Below are 14,126 nucleotides of genomic sequence, written 5' to 3' on the forward strand. Positions count from 1 at the left end.
TCACATCTAGACACAGGCCATTTTTAGCAAGTTATTTTGCAAATCAAGAAGAATTACCACTAGGTGACAGGATGTTGGTCATGGTTTCAGTTTGTTTTGTTCTTCAAAGGGCTCTGGAGATCAAAATTCACTTACTGAGGACCAGCTAGCTAGCAGCAGTGAAGCTAGCTGAAAACAGACACTCAGAGACAAGAAGCGTCCAGTCCAATTTCAACAGTAAGTGAATGAGGTCACTGAGGGAGATAGCCAAGGAAGAGTATAATCTTTCAGATTAGGTGTTCAAGTGGTAAGAGCTGAATTTTTCACTTTTCTACCTGTGCCATACACATAAACTTGTTTCTTTCTCACAGCTTTCCTTTCTTTTTGTCCACACTCTAAGATTTTCACAACAGTTTCTTACTGCATAGCTGTACAGCTTCTAATATTTATAGTGCAAACATGATAAATTATGGATTTTGTGATAACCCATTGTAATCAGCCAAACAGCTATCTTGTTTACACAGTACTACCTACATCACTATCTGAGAGTAAGATAAGGTGTTTGTATGGTCTAGCACTCTTCACCTCCAATGCAACTTTTTATCCCTGGTCGCCAGAAGAATCAATATATCATTCAAAGGAAATTATTCTAATAATACAGCATAGATAACTTTTACATGGTTTTATTAGTCTAATGTTATTTTAATGAATTAGGTTCTTCTTAACTCTCCGTAAAGGAGAGGAACGATAGATAGCAAGTCATGAAAACATGAGATATCTTATTCAGTATTACTATTTCTGCAGATGATAATCTTAACCTGGATGTTTTGTTCACAGAGGAAAATAAAAGGAGAGGAATGTGGGGTCTCTTGGTCAAGGCAGTTCAGGGTAGCTGTGTTTGGAGGGATGGTTAAAACCACAAAGATACAAGGAAGAGTAGATGACTACCAGGAGCAGGCCAATACACCATTAATAGCCAAGATGATTACTTTTCGCAAGATTCCGCCTTAATTACCCAGATTTTCTTGAACTACTTTGTGTAAAAGTTGGGCACCTTTCCTTAACAAGTGCACTCTTGTCTATTAGGACAAGAAAAAAGGCCCAAGATTTTAATGAAAAAAAAAGAAATAGTTACATTTCAAGCAAATATGTTAGTTGAAAAAGAAAGCAATACGCCATGATAGCGAGCCACACTACCCCTGAAGGGATAGAAATATTTGTTCATTAGCTAAGCCAGGTATAAAGTTTTAACTGTTACAAAGGAAATTGAAAGCTGTCACTGCCTTCGGACGTTTTGCAATACAGACATCAGATACAAAACCTCCAGTTGTGTTTACTTGTCTCCTTTTGTCATCTGCAAACTCCTTTACCCAAATACAGTAGACAGGAGTCAGTCTGAATTGATCAGATAAAAAGATATTCGTGTCTCTTCAATAATGTCAGTAACGTGCATACTGAAGTTCTCTGAATGTTGATACTACATACGTAATGCTCTACTGAATAAATATATACATTCAACTTAATTTCCAATCATTTGGAGAGATAAACCAAGACAACTAAGCATTGAGTCTGCTGCACAGCTGGGTCAGTTACGATTTCCCTATTTGCTCCTGCTTGCGGGTGTTTTTTGTTCACCATTTTCTAAAGACCCTGTTTCAGCTTCAGTAATTGAAAAACAAGGTATGCATCTCCCTGTTATCAATGCTCCACTGTGATAGGAGCCTTGTGAAGGTATTACAGAATTTGTTCGAGTACACAGAGCCTGCTATCCACTTTGGGCTTTGAAGGTGGTGCAAGTTCACAATCTTAAATTAATATTTCTGTATCAAGAGGCAGATTTATATATTTTACTGTGAAATAATATATTTCTTCCCTTAGAAGACTTTTTCACTAGATATGCTGATGTAACCTGAATGTGGTCTGAGTGTCACCACTATTATATACCTGAATATGCAGTTCTATGAAACAAAACCACATCAGCAAATGCTCAGTAAATAACAGGCCTGAAATATCACATTAAATTCATAAGCAATTTCAACTTTATTTGCTTAGTTTTTCAGAATATCTTGGTAGAACACAATATATTGAAGACTTAATCTGTAGGCAGCTTTAGAATATGAAACTTTTTCCCTTCTGTCTCTGGACTGTGAAATACAGGGGTAAATCCATTCTTCTGTTCTCATAGTCCAACCGACTAAGACCAGCTCTATCAGTTCAGATTTAAATCTTTTGTTAATTTTAATATATTTTGCTGATGTCAGGTTACTTTTCAGGTTTTTTGTCCTGCCTGCAGAGGCAAGTTACTGTTCTGATGTGGTCTACAGTGTGACATTGGTTTATACTGCCTTGGTAATTCAGCCAAGACTTGTATTCAGGGGAGGGAGATTTACAGCATTATTTAGCATTATATTTACCACAAAGGTATCTCATGGTAGATATCAGTTTGTTGCCCAACTCTATGAAAACATGAGAGCATGGTACAATAATAAGAAGCCTACTAAAACATTTGAGCTTCAGAAAAACAGGCTCATTTTCAGCTAAACTTTTTTCTGGAGCCAAACAGGTGCTCATAAAATCTTAGTTTTCATAACAGTAAAGTTTTTAAGGAAAAGGGAAATAAAACCAAAAGCACCAAAAAAAAAAAAAACCCAAACCCAAAACCCAAACCCAAACAGACACAACAAAAAACAAACCTTTGAAGGAATTTTTAACAGATCCTACAGGATCTCCTTTTATTTAATCTGGTTCTAAGCTACCCATCCTATGACCAAAAATGTAAAGTCAGACTTTAAGAATAAAAAAGTGTTTATTTATACCTAGAAAAGATCAGAGGAAAGACCTAGGGACCTGAGCCTTTTAAAAGTAGTTCTTTTCCTCACAAGGAAACATCAAAGTCTAATATGATCAGATAGAGAGAAGAACTTTCACCTCACAAGCCTCATGAGGAAAATGGAAGAATTAGTCATTTATAACTCATGATAGAAAAGAGCAGAGAGAATATGAGCACCTGTTTATAGCAGATAATAATTTATGTATTCCCTAGCTACAGCTGCAATATAAGTCTTCATTTTCAGCAAGAAGTAGGCTATAGACTATACTATAGAAGAATAAACTCTAGATTTCCCTAAAATTGTCATACAACTGTAAGTATTTTCATAAATGATACAAAGCAAAGAAATAAAAACACCTTCTAAAAAGAAAGGGATGAAGAACAGACCAGTTGACCAAATCTCAGTCCCCTCTTTCCCCTAAGTACCTTGAATGAGATTGATTATTTTTTCTGTATCCTCAATACACAACTCAGAACTGACCTGAGCCCTTTTATTACTCCACCCTCAATTAGTCTCAACGGGATACTTTATAAAACTGGGCTCAGCAACATACAGCTCTTACGGTTTAGAAGGGGTTATGAGGTTATTCAGGGTTTTGCTCTTTTAGCCTTAATGTTACTTATTAAATAGAAAGAAATATTTTAGTGTCTTTCTCTACTGAAATTTCTCATTTGTGGGCTTGTTTTCCTAAGATAGTGGCACATGATGTATAAGCAACAATTGTAGCTTGAGTTCCAGTAGAATATTATGTAGTTTGTAATAGCACTCAGTATTCAGTAACTGTCACCTATAATTCAAGACTTTTAATCCTGTTTTCTTCTACATAAAAATTGAAATAGAAGGTTAAGTTTATAAAGGTGTTATTCAGGATCAGTTAGATTGGGGTTTTCTTCTGTGTAGAAAGCAATTTTCTACAGTGCACACATATTACTTAAAGCTATTTTTGCTCTATGCCTCACCAAGTGGTAGGATATATTCTTTATATTTGCATAAAGCATATTTCTAATTGAAAACTCCTTTTCAGTTTGTAAATATTTTTAAAAGGTGCATAAATTATATATCACTGGTGAGATGTGTATAAAATACCTGTAAATATCGGGTTGCGGCAGATCAAGTTATTAACTACCTACTCATGGAATAATAGAAATAATTATAAGTGGTTATTTTTTCCACGATGGATTCAAGGTCTTTGGAGAGTGCAGCATCGTTTCTCTTGCGCGAGAAAAAAATCAGGTCACAGACCGTGTTATATCTCAGACCTACTTCTTAAACCTGTAAATACTTGGAAGCCTGGTGAACACTAACGGTAGGACTTTCTGCAGTATCTTATGCTCTTGTGCTCTGAGCTGTACCTTTTAAGTACTGGAGTAGTTTTTCCTACAAATTCTCTGTGTTCAGATTTTTCCTTTTCTAGAGTCTGTATAAAAGTTGCCCATGAGGAAGGTGTACAGGGTCCCTTGGATTAATGAAGGCGGCAGGGGGGATATATTGAGGATCTTGTTTTTAAATCACAGTACACAGGGGTGTGTTTCCTTCTAAAAGAAGGCTCTACAACAGTGACAGTTCTAATCTAATTTTAAAAGTAATAAAATGGGACCCAAAGTTTTAAGGATTCAAGCTGCTCTAAATTCAGCCTTAGAACATATTAGTACAGATGATCCTATCAGTTTATTAAAATGCAAAAGTCAGATACAGAGGGACACAAGTAACTCATTTCCTCTTAACAGAAATATTGAAAGTGTGAAGGTAGCTAGATACGGAGAAAGTCTATTCTGCCCTTGGCGGGGGGGCTCTGCGCAGTGACCCTTCCTGCCCAAAGACAACTGATGTCGTGAAGTCCTGATTCCTGCTCTTATCAGGAGCAGTGGGGAAGCAAACCAGTGTCTTAAGGGAGTGCTAGCTTGTGCTTGCTACCCCCCAGTGCGCTAAGTGACTGCGGCAGCAGCGCTGATATAATTAACATACTTCCCCTCTGAGGTGCGATGCTGGAACGGGAGCAATGAAGCAAGAGGTATGGTATGATTAATGAACAAAATGGGCTGCAGAATTAGTCAACCTGGCCCTTCATAGTGTTACATTATTAAATCCATATGTGTGTGTAAGCATGTGTTTTATACGCATAATACAATTTCAGTTCTTATAGTTTGTTATTCATATCGTATTTAACCCCAAAATGTTGTGGGTTGGTTTTTTTTTTTTTAATTTAGCTTGCTTCTTATGCAGGTGTCATTACTTTTTAACTAGTAGGAAACCAACCATCTGACATTTCAGTTTAAATCAGGCCTGCCATTCATTTTTAATAACATTTATGAATATCTGAAGTAGAAGAAATCTATACACATTTTTAGAAAAACAAAATCAGCAGGAACTAGAAAATCCTTAGCAATGCTTTGAGGATCTTTCTGAAAAAAAAGAATTGAAAGAAAAAATAAAAAGGAGTGCTGACAGTTTTTTCTATTTATTCAAAGGTTCATGAATACTTCTGATTTAGGAGGGCTTCTAAGAAAGACACATCTTTCTAAAACCCTTAAGCCTTCAAAATGATTTGTGACTTATGATCCTGGCATTTCTCCATTTCACTATATCTGTCTGTCCATCTTTCAGCTCAACTGGAAAAATGAATTGTGTAGGTGATATAAAAATAATTCAGCTCCTTATCCTCCTTTCTGAGGTGACTCAGAAACAGGTTAATTGGAATTCATTATATACAGGTGATAAACTGAAATAAGTGGGCTCAAGTTTTTGAAGTCCTATGCATTTCCTTTCTTGCTTATACTCAGATGGCTTAAACAGATATCAAAGTATTATAGGATCAAGCCAAGTACAACTTAATCAGGTTTTCTGTTACATTCCAAAGGGAATAATAACCTTGGGTTTTTCCAATATAATCAATAACTTTATTTTTATTCATTTTAAAATATCTATTTTAATATATATAAATATATTATATATATTTATTTTATATTTATTTTCTATATTTTATTTATATATTATATATAATATATTTATATATTATATATTTTATTTTATATATATTAATATATAAATAATATATAAATATTTAAAATATTTATTTTAAAGTGTTTTCAAGATTATTCTAATATCATTATTATTTCACTTCCCAAAAGTAAGTTGTTCTCCAGTTTTGCTTGAGAAGAATCTCTACTGCAGTTTCTGGTGGTGTTACTCTCTCACTTTCAAGTGATTTACTCCTTTTAGGATACAGCACTTTTAAAATGACTACTCTTGCTAATATTTACTACTGAGAACAACATTAACACCTTCACAATATCTATTTGCCAAACCACCACCATCTGTTAATTCAAGCCCGTCTTAAAAAAATTTCAGTAATGTAGAAAAGTGGGTAAATATCAAAAGAGTGGATTATAACAGATGTATCAAACCCTGCCTAAGTAATTATATAATCCTTCCTGTGTAAGCCTTGACCCTACTTGAACTAATTATGTGGTAATGGACTAGAAATGTTGGCTTTCAAGGAATTTCTACATATCAGTGCTTTTACTTGTGCGCGATTATCTTTTCTCTTTCACGTGGTGACTAAATACAATAATTTAGGCAGAACAAAGTTTGCCTTTTCTCTCATGTTAAGAATGCAGAAATATATTTTTATTAACCAGGGACAAAGTCAGTTCTTCAAATATAGTGTGTTAGAAAAATCTTTCATTCTTCATAGTGCCTTCATTTTGGAATATTTTAATCTGCCTACTCTGAGTCTTTGGAGCTAAAATAATTCTTCTCAAAATATTCTTTCCTCACCTGAAATCACTAATGGGACATTTAGATACCATTAATGTAAAGTGTGGTAAGCTGACTGCAGTCAAACTACAGCACAAATGGAAATATTGGTAACACAGAAAATGATCAAATACACCCTATGGAGTTTAGCTATAATGACTATTTCTGATATGCATTCTGATAACTAAATATTAAGATGCTGTGCATAATCTCTTCGAAATTCAGTCCTTGAGTTAATTTCAGAAAGAAATTAAAAGCTTGGGAGATATTCACCCTCTGTTTTTTTATGGCCTTGAAATCCTCAACCGGTCTAGGAACACACATGCGAGCTTCAGCTCCAGTCAAACAGTATGCTTTTCCTGGGTGTCTTGTTGGCAGATAACATACGAGAATTACTTGAATCATATATCAAATGTGTATAACATTTCCAATTATTTTCCTCTGAAGTATAGAAACAAACACCACAGAACTTCAGATCAAATTTGATGGATGTAAGCATTTTTGGGCACAATATCTCAATAACTTCACCTTCAATTTTATTAATGGTCTGCAAATAAGCACTTCTGGGCTACCAGAAAACTATGGGAAATCTCAGAACTTCCTGTGATTTGCTAGTCACGTTATGGTATCACATAAATCCAGTAGGTATCTGTAGAAACATTAAGTAAATGTCTACAGGTTAAAAAGCCTTTCTCAGAGGTCTTACAGTTTCATTGGATGAGAGATATATAGAGGTAAGAGAAAGAGGAAACATCCCTGTCCCCTCAGTTTTACATGGCAAACAAGCAATCTATTATAAAATGCTGACTTACTTCACTAACTGCAATGTTTTGAATAGAAAGTAAGAAATACATGAATAATAAAAAATCTTTTGCTATTACATACAAAACAAAATTTGTTTTATTTTTTATGTGATTTACAAAATTGTGTGGATTGCTTTTCTGAACACAGCTTTTTTGTTTGCTGGGTGTTTTTGGTTGTTTTTTTTTTTAAAAAACCAACCTTACTAAAGAGCCATGCAGTTTCATAAAGAATGTATTTGTTCTTCAGGATGTTAGAAGGAAGGAACAGATCTGACTAATGCCTGGATTATATGAGGTAAAACTGGGTTGTATGATCACACTGTTTCTCCCCTCCCACTAACCATTAGTATATTTATTCTTTTAATCCTAGGGACAGAATAAGAAAATAGCATTAAATATTATTAACAGTTTTGGGACTTATAACCATAACAGGTTATGTGTTGTTTTGTTGTGCTTTAGGGCAAAGATTCAGTAGATTGTTTTAAGCTATTTAAGCTATCTTTTCATAATTTTTTTTTGTCTCAACAAATGTATGGCAGAAAAGTGCACTGCAAAGCATGTACTGGGATAAGGGTTATAAACGCTCAGCCTGTGGGCCATGTTTGCCAGATAACAGTTGCAGCATTGAGTTACTTTCTGCTTCAGCGTGATTTTCTACACCAAGGGCCTATCATTCTCTTTTAGTCTTTAAAATTTCAAAAGAGGAGCAGATACAGTGGACAATAAATCTAGACTAAAGAATATATTTAAGCAAAGCATTTACATCTCTAGTGTGTTACGTTTGCCGGCTTCACACTGTTAGTGGAAATTCAGCGAAGACCACCAAAGCAATTTCTCAATAGCTGCAGTGATAATGTCTTTAGACATGACTCTCTGATCTAGCTGTTCATTTACTGCCATTGTAGTTAAGCAGAACAGATCTAGTAGATATACAAGACCACCTCGCAGTAAGAGAAGTATATCCTACTTACAGGGGAAGAAATATGTATATATCTGATACTGCATGCAATATTAACTGAAAAGTCTACACATGGAGACTTGACCTTCAGAGCAAAATTACATTACTTCCTTTGTTCAAAGAACCAAGAAGCAGAGAAAACAATCAAAAATGTACCTTTTAGCAGCTCTTCAAAGAAACTAATTTCTATTTTCTCAAAAAAAAATATTGTGTCACAATCATAATAAACAATATAATTAGTTTTCAAAGTTGACTGCCTGTTTGTCCAAGCGTATATATACATACATATATCTAAATCTTTATAAGTTCTTAACTTGCAGAGGGGTGGTTGGACACTAGCAGAAATGCTATTTTAAAGTTTGGCTACTCAATTTTGAAAAATACTAGTTTTAATTCCTGCCTAAAATGGCTGAATAACATTTCCGTAAAGAGTCTGAGAAGCTAAGTGAGATTTATCTATCTAAATCTGTTGATGGCGTTTCTGTTAGGTGGACTGTATGGGTCAGCTGAAATGGTGGGCTTGCACCCTCATTACTCTGCTGGTTCGCTCTGTCTGGTCCCTCACTACAGGTGTGTACAGGATGCTCCCAGTGAGTGGTAGAAAAATAGTCAGAAAGCAGGTATGATCCAACCAATTACCAGTATATTGAATAGCCTGGGAAAGGGTATAGGTTGGTTCAGTAGTTTGCTGCTCTGCAGTCCAAGAAACTGAAATAATTCTTTTACAACCTTCTCAATTGTGTCTGAGAGTTATTATTTTTGGATTTTTGTGCATAGTCAGTTTGTCCGTGGCCTGGATTGCCCTTCTCACTAACAGTCAACAACAGTTCATGAACCACAGGGCCCAGCGAGGAACAGAGGGCATTATAATATGCATATTTGTAATCAACAATAAATGAGCAATAAATATCTGGAATCCTGGCTCTCGGGCCATCCTGGAATGCATGAGAGTGTGGTATAATTAGGTACAGAAAATTAGGTGAAAATGAAAGGGAGCTACTATGTCAGCATTACAGCAGATTTCTAATATCCTTTAAAATCTGATGAAAGTATTTTTAATGTAATAATCTGTCTATCCTGTATTTACTACAAGATTTACTAGACATACCCATTAGCTCGGTGAAACACATATCAATGGCATCTCCCAGCATCTTAAAGTATTGCAGTGCAACTTTGCATTGTGTCTCGAGAAAGATCTGGGAAAAGAAATAGAAAACAGATCCCAAAATGTAGAATAAAACAAAACGGACCTTTCCATGCAGTTATTTAAAAGTTTTTTCAGGGATTTGTACTGACCGATAACATTCAGGTTTCAGTGTCTGGCAAGAGCCATGCCGGGCTCTGAGGCCAGTGGAAAAATTCAAAGAAACTTGGAGCTACAAAACATTGCATTGTCTATCTTAACTAGATGTGCAGACAAAAGTCTAACATCTGGGCTGAACCAAAGTATTCAGGGAAATCATATGTTCTCATCACTGAGACCATATTAAATTAAGAGGCAGAACCACTGTGTTGTCAGCAGAAACGTATCTATGCACGTAAGAGCTCTATGCTTGCTAATAAAGCTGACAGCACGTTGCCGCGAACTTCACGTGATGCGAGCACGTTTGTCCGCTGCAGTATCACAGTGTCACTTCCTGGCTCACCAATCACCTGTGTGAAGATGTGGCTCAATTACAAGCCCTTATAAATAAATAACAAGTCAATCTGACAACTCACTAACTGATTGAGATAAAAAATATGTTGAGCTTTGTGAATTTTTGATCTGAAATATGAAGCATGACATGTTACAATGATAAATATTGATAGAGCGTCTAAACTACTTTCCACACAATCTAACTTATTTTTAAAATATCTTTAAAATATATCTGAATTGAATGAGTTATACTTACAGTATCTTAAAAGGGAATGGAATAAAACTAGCAGATCCAACTGGAACTGAATTTTGGTGTTCCTGGCCATGGACAATGCCCTCTGGGTTTCTGAGGTGGAAGAACAGCTTTCCTTAGACGGATAGGAAGCCCCCAGGAAACATTTTGCAAGAAGAACTGGTTTGCACAACCCTGTTACCAGACTCTCAGTCTCACTTTGGCCAGCATTAGACTCCACCGGGAACCACTGTGCGACAGGTTTCCATCACCCCAGATAGGAACTTTGCTCTGTATTTCCAACAGCAGTACCCGAGGAAAAAAAATAAGTAGTTTTAAAATTATGCTCTGGGAATTAAAGGGTTACATGCTCCAGCTGATTCCAACTAAGCGCACAGTATTTTTTTGACTCTGTGATTGTTACACATGTACTATATATATTTAACTGTGTTCCTTGGAATTTGGTAATTTCTTTCTATGGGAAGAATTAATTCACTTTGGCTCTAAGCTATCAAGGACTGAATATCACAAGAGAAAATACTTGAAATCTCCTAATCCCTAAGAGGAGTTATACTAGAAAGTATTGGATCAACTTCATTTCTAAAGGGTCAATATCACTTACAACAAGGACAAGTGGTACAGTCTAATGAATGTTTGAAGCCCCTTATGTAATTATGGGTTTCAAGTGCTGCCTTCTGTGTTATTTCTTGTTAGTTTTTATTAACTTTACTAAAAATTCTTTACCTGTTTTGCATTTAGATGATACTCTTAATCAATATTTTCCTAACTATAATTTCTATTTGAATGACTCTTTCTTTGCAGCAACACCCCATCTGTATTTAATAAACAGAAATCTGACCATCCATTGTAAATGGAAAGTGCATTGAAGAACCCTTCCAAATCTAGGCTAAAAAAAAAAAGAAATTAGAAATAAATAGAAAATAAGGCTGGAAAGGACCTTGAGAGGTCACCTCATCCATTCCCTCTGCCCCAAGGCAGAATCAGCTATACCTAAACCATTTCTGACAGATATTTGTCTAACCTGTTTTTAAAACCTCCTGTGACAGAGATCCCATATTCTCCCCAAGCAATCTATCCTAATGCTTAACCTTCCCTTTAGTTTTTTTTATTTTCTCTGGCTTTGTTTTTTTCCATATTACCTAATTTAAATTTTCATTGCTATAGTCTAAGCTCATTATTTTCTGACCTGTCCACCATGGATATGGGGAAGAGATTATTCCCATGCTCTTTGCAGCAGAGTTTTGCATACTTTAAAAAAATGTTAGATGAGAGGAGGAGTTAGGAATACTAAAAATAGCCTCCAGCACAGTAAGTGACCAGTAGGGGAAAAATGGATATAAATGCAGAATGAGTTGGAAGGGAGCCCAAACAGGCAAGGGAGCCATAATGATCTGATAATTTGGCTAGACAGAAGAGAACTTGAATAAAAATCACACATATGTGGCTTATATTGGATACCCACAAAAGATATGCATGATTTCTGGCATACACAAGCTATTTAGTCTAGCAGTAATTAGTTGCAAACAGTGGTGCAAAACTTCTAAGGATGAGATTTGTTCTGGAGTTTCTTTTGGAATGTTGTTTCAGTGTTTAGAAGAATGGCAAGAAAAAGTGCTCCTCAATTTCTAAGAATCATAGAAACCGAAAACAAGTAACGCTAAAAATGTATAAGCTTGAGGGGAAAGGTGGAAATGAACGTGTCTCTAAATTCTAAAGGAAGGTAGGTCAGTGACTTGAAATTCAGTCAAATAATACCTTCAGAGAAACAGTATTAAAAATAAAATACTGTTCTGCAAAGGTTGATTTGATTGCATCCTAAGGACAAGAATAAATTAAAAAAATCTCCAGGAAAATACCCACAAACCAATAGCTTCTCCAATAACAGAAGAAAAAATACATGGTAAAAACCCCAAAGTACAATAAATACAGAAGAATTTCAGAGACTTTTCAAAGTTTTACCCAGCATCAGATTCAAGATGACATTTACCACATTGCAAATAGCTAGAAGCTGGGCTTGACTGGTCTACAAGAAACTCAAGACTTTGGGCAGAACCACAGCATGTGAAGCTTGAGAGATACTTTCAGAAAATGGGAAAGTAAAGATGGTAACTGTCTGTATGAAAAACAACCTATGTTGTTTTGTTCTAATGCAGATAAATTAGCAGGAAACTGTGCAAATGAAAATCATTACGTCTTTAAAGCTGATTCTGTTAAATATCTTGATTTTATTTGGGAGACATCAGCTTATAATGCTGAAGCTCCTATGACAAGGTTGTTTTATCATCTTATAAAAGTCAGCTCTCACATTAATTTTGCATATTACAGTAATCATTGTGATTGGGGGAAAGCAAACAACCCCATGAATTCTTTGTAACAACACTTCCTTAATTACTTTCTTTACTGATAATTTTTCTACTTTTTATTCTTGGCCATTAAAAACATGTTCTATCTTCTTGCAAGTTGAATAAGAATTAAATATTCATTTAAATAATCTCCATGCTTATGTTCAATAATCCAAATCTAAAATATTATTAATGTCATAAATTATTAAACATAAATTACAAGTCTAGAGCTTTCAACTTGTAGAAGTCTCCAGAGTAAGTCACTGCACTGTCATCTGTTAATTCATTTTTAAAAACATGCCATCTATAGGAGAGAAGAAGACCTTGAGCAGTCACCCATTTTACAATTCTTTTTCCTCTTCTTGGTCCTAAATTTCATTCAATAATGATAAATTCCTATCAGCAACCTTTCCTTGCTATAACAGAGTGGTGTTTGATGTTTTTAATCTTCAGCGTATTCTCTTTATTCTCCACTAGTTCCATATGAGAGGATTTAGAAGAAGAATTTGGATGGATCATCCTGCAGTATCCCGTGGTTCCTGTGTTCAGGATCCAGCTGAGTCTTCTGGAAAGGAAAAGAGAGCCTCACTGCCTCCCTGTGCATCTCTACAGAAGGCTATGCAGAGACCTTGATTATTCTGCCTTCCTGTAGATACAATGAATTTTCATTGAAAATGTGTCACTTTTCTGGTGCACATGGGGAAGCGCGTGCTTCAGTGTTTCATATTAGCATCTTCCCTGTAACAGACCTGGCCAGATATTGGGAAAATATATGTAAAATATATTTTAATTTGCAGTAAAGAGGGCTCTCTGACAGAGTCCTGGGTACTTTTAAGTCAACTGATTTAACCAATCATAAACACTAAAGACCAAATATGGAATCAGTCACTATGAGAAGCAAATATAACAAATAAAATATTAATTTGACTAATTCTGGCGTGCATTTTCCTTTCCAATCTGTATGGTAATGGGATTCACGAATACATATCAAGGCAAGAACAAACATCAAAAGTATTGATTTATCTCATGCCATTGAGTACAAAAGCACTACAGAGTATAGTGAGTGTAAAATGCAGACGGAGATAAAAGAGCTATTACAATAAGCAAACTGATAGCAACAGACAAGCAGGAAAAACACTGCTTTTCCGTCATGCCTTAATGGGATGATTGCATTCACTAGCTTTTCTAAATACTGATTTTCACTTACTGTAAGCCTTGGGGATATTAATCAAAAAATGTTTCCAGTAATTAGAACTTTGTGAAGAATTAAAGGATTGACAGTACTGAGCAGCAATGAAAACAAAATTCTGAGGTTCATTCATGAGTGTTCACAAGCTGAAATATGAACTCTAGCAAGGAGTCAGCTCCTTGGCAGTGTCTCAACACATGCTACTTCAATAAATCGCTGCATTTGAAAATGTAAAAGTATTTCTCTTAAGTAAGCGATCAAAAAGATTCCTGCTTAATTTATGATTTGAACATACTTTTCCATCCTAGTTTCCATTCTACTTTCAAGATGTTTTCCTGGTAAAATTCATGCACCTATATATGTAAATACAGAGAGAAGA

The sequence above is a fragment of the Phalacrocorax aristotelis genome, chromosome 6 (assembly GCF_949628215.1).
Source record: "Phalacrocorax aristotelis chromosome 6, bGulAri2.1, whole genome shotgun sequence".
Classification (NCBI taxonomy): Eukaryota; Metazoa; Chordata; class Aves; order Suliformes; family Phalacrocoracidae; genus Phalacrocorax; species Phalacrocorax aristotelis.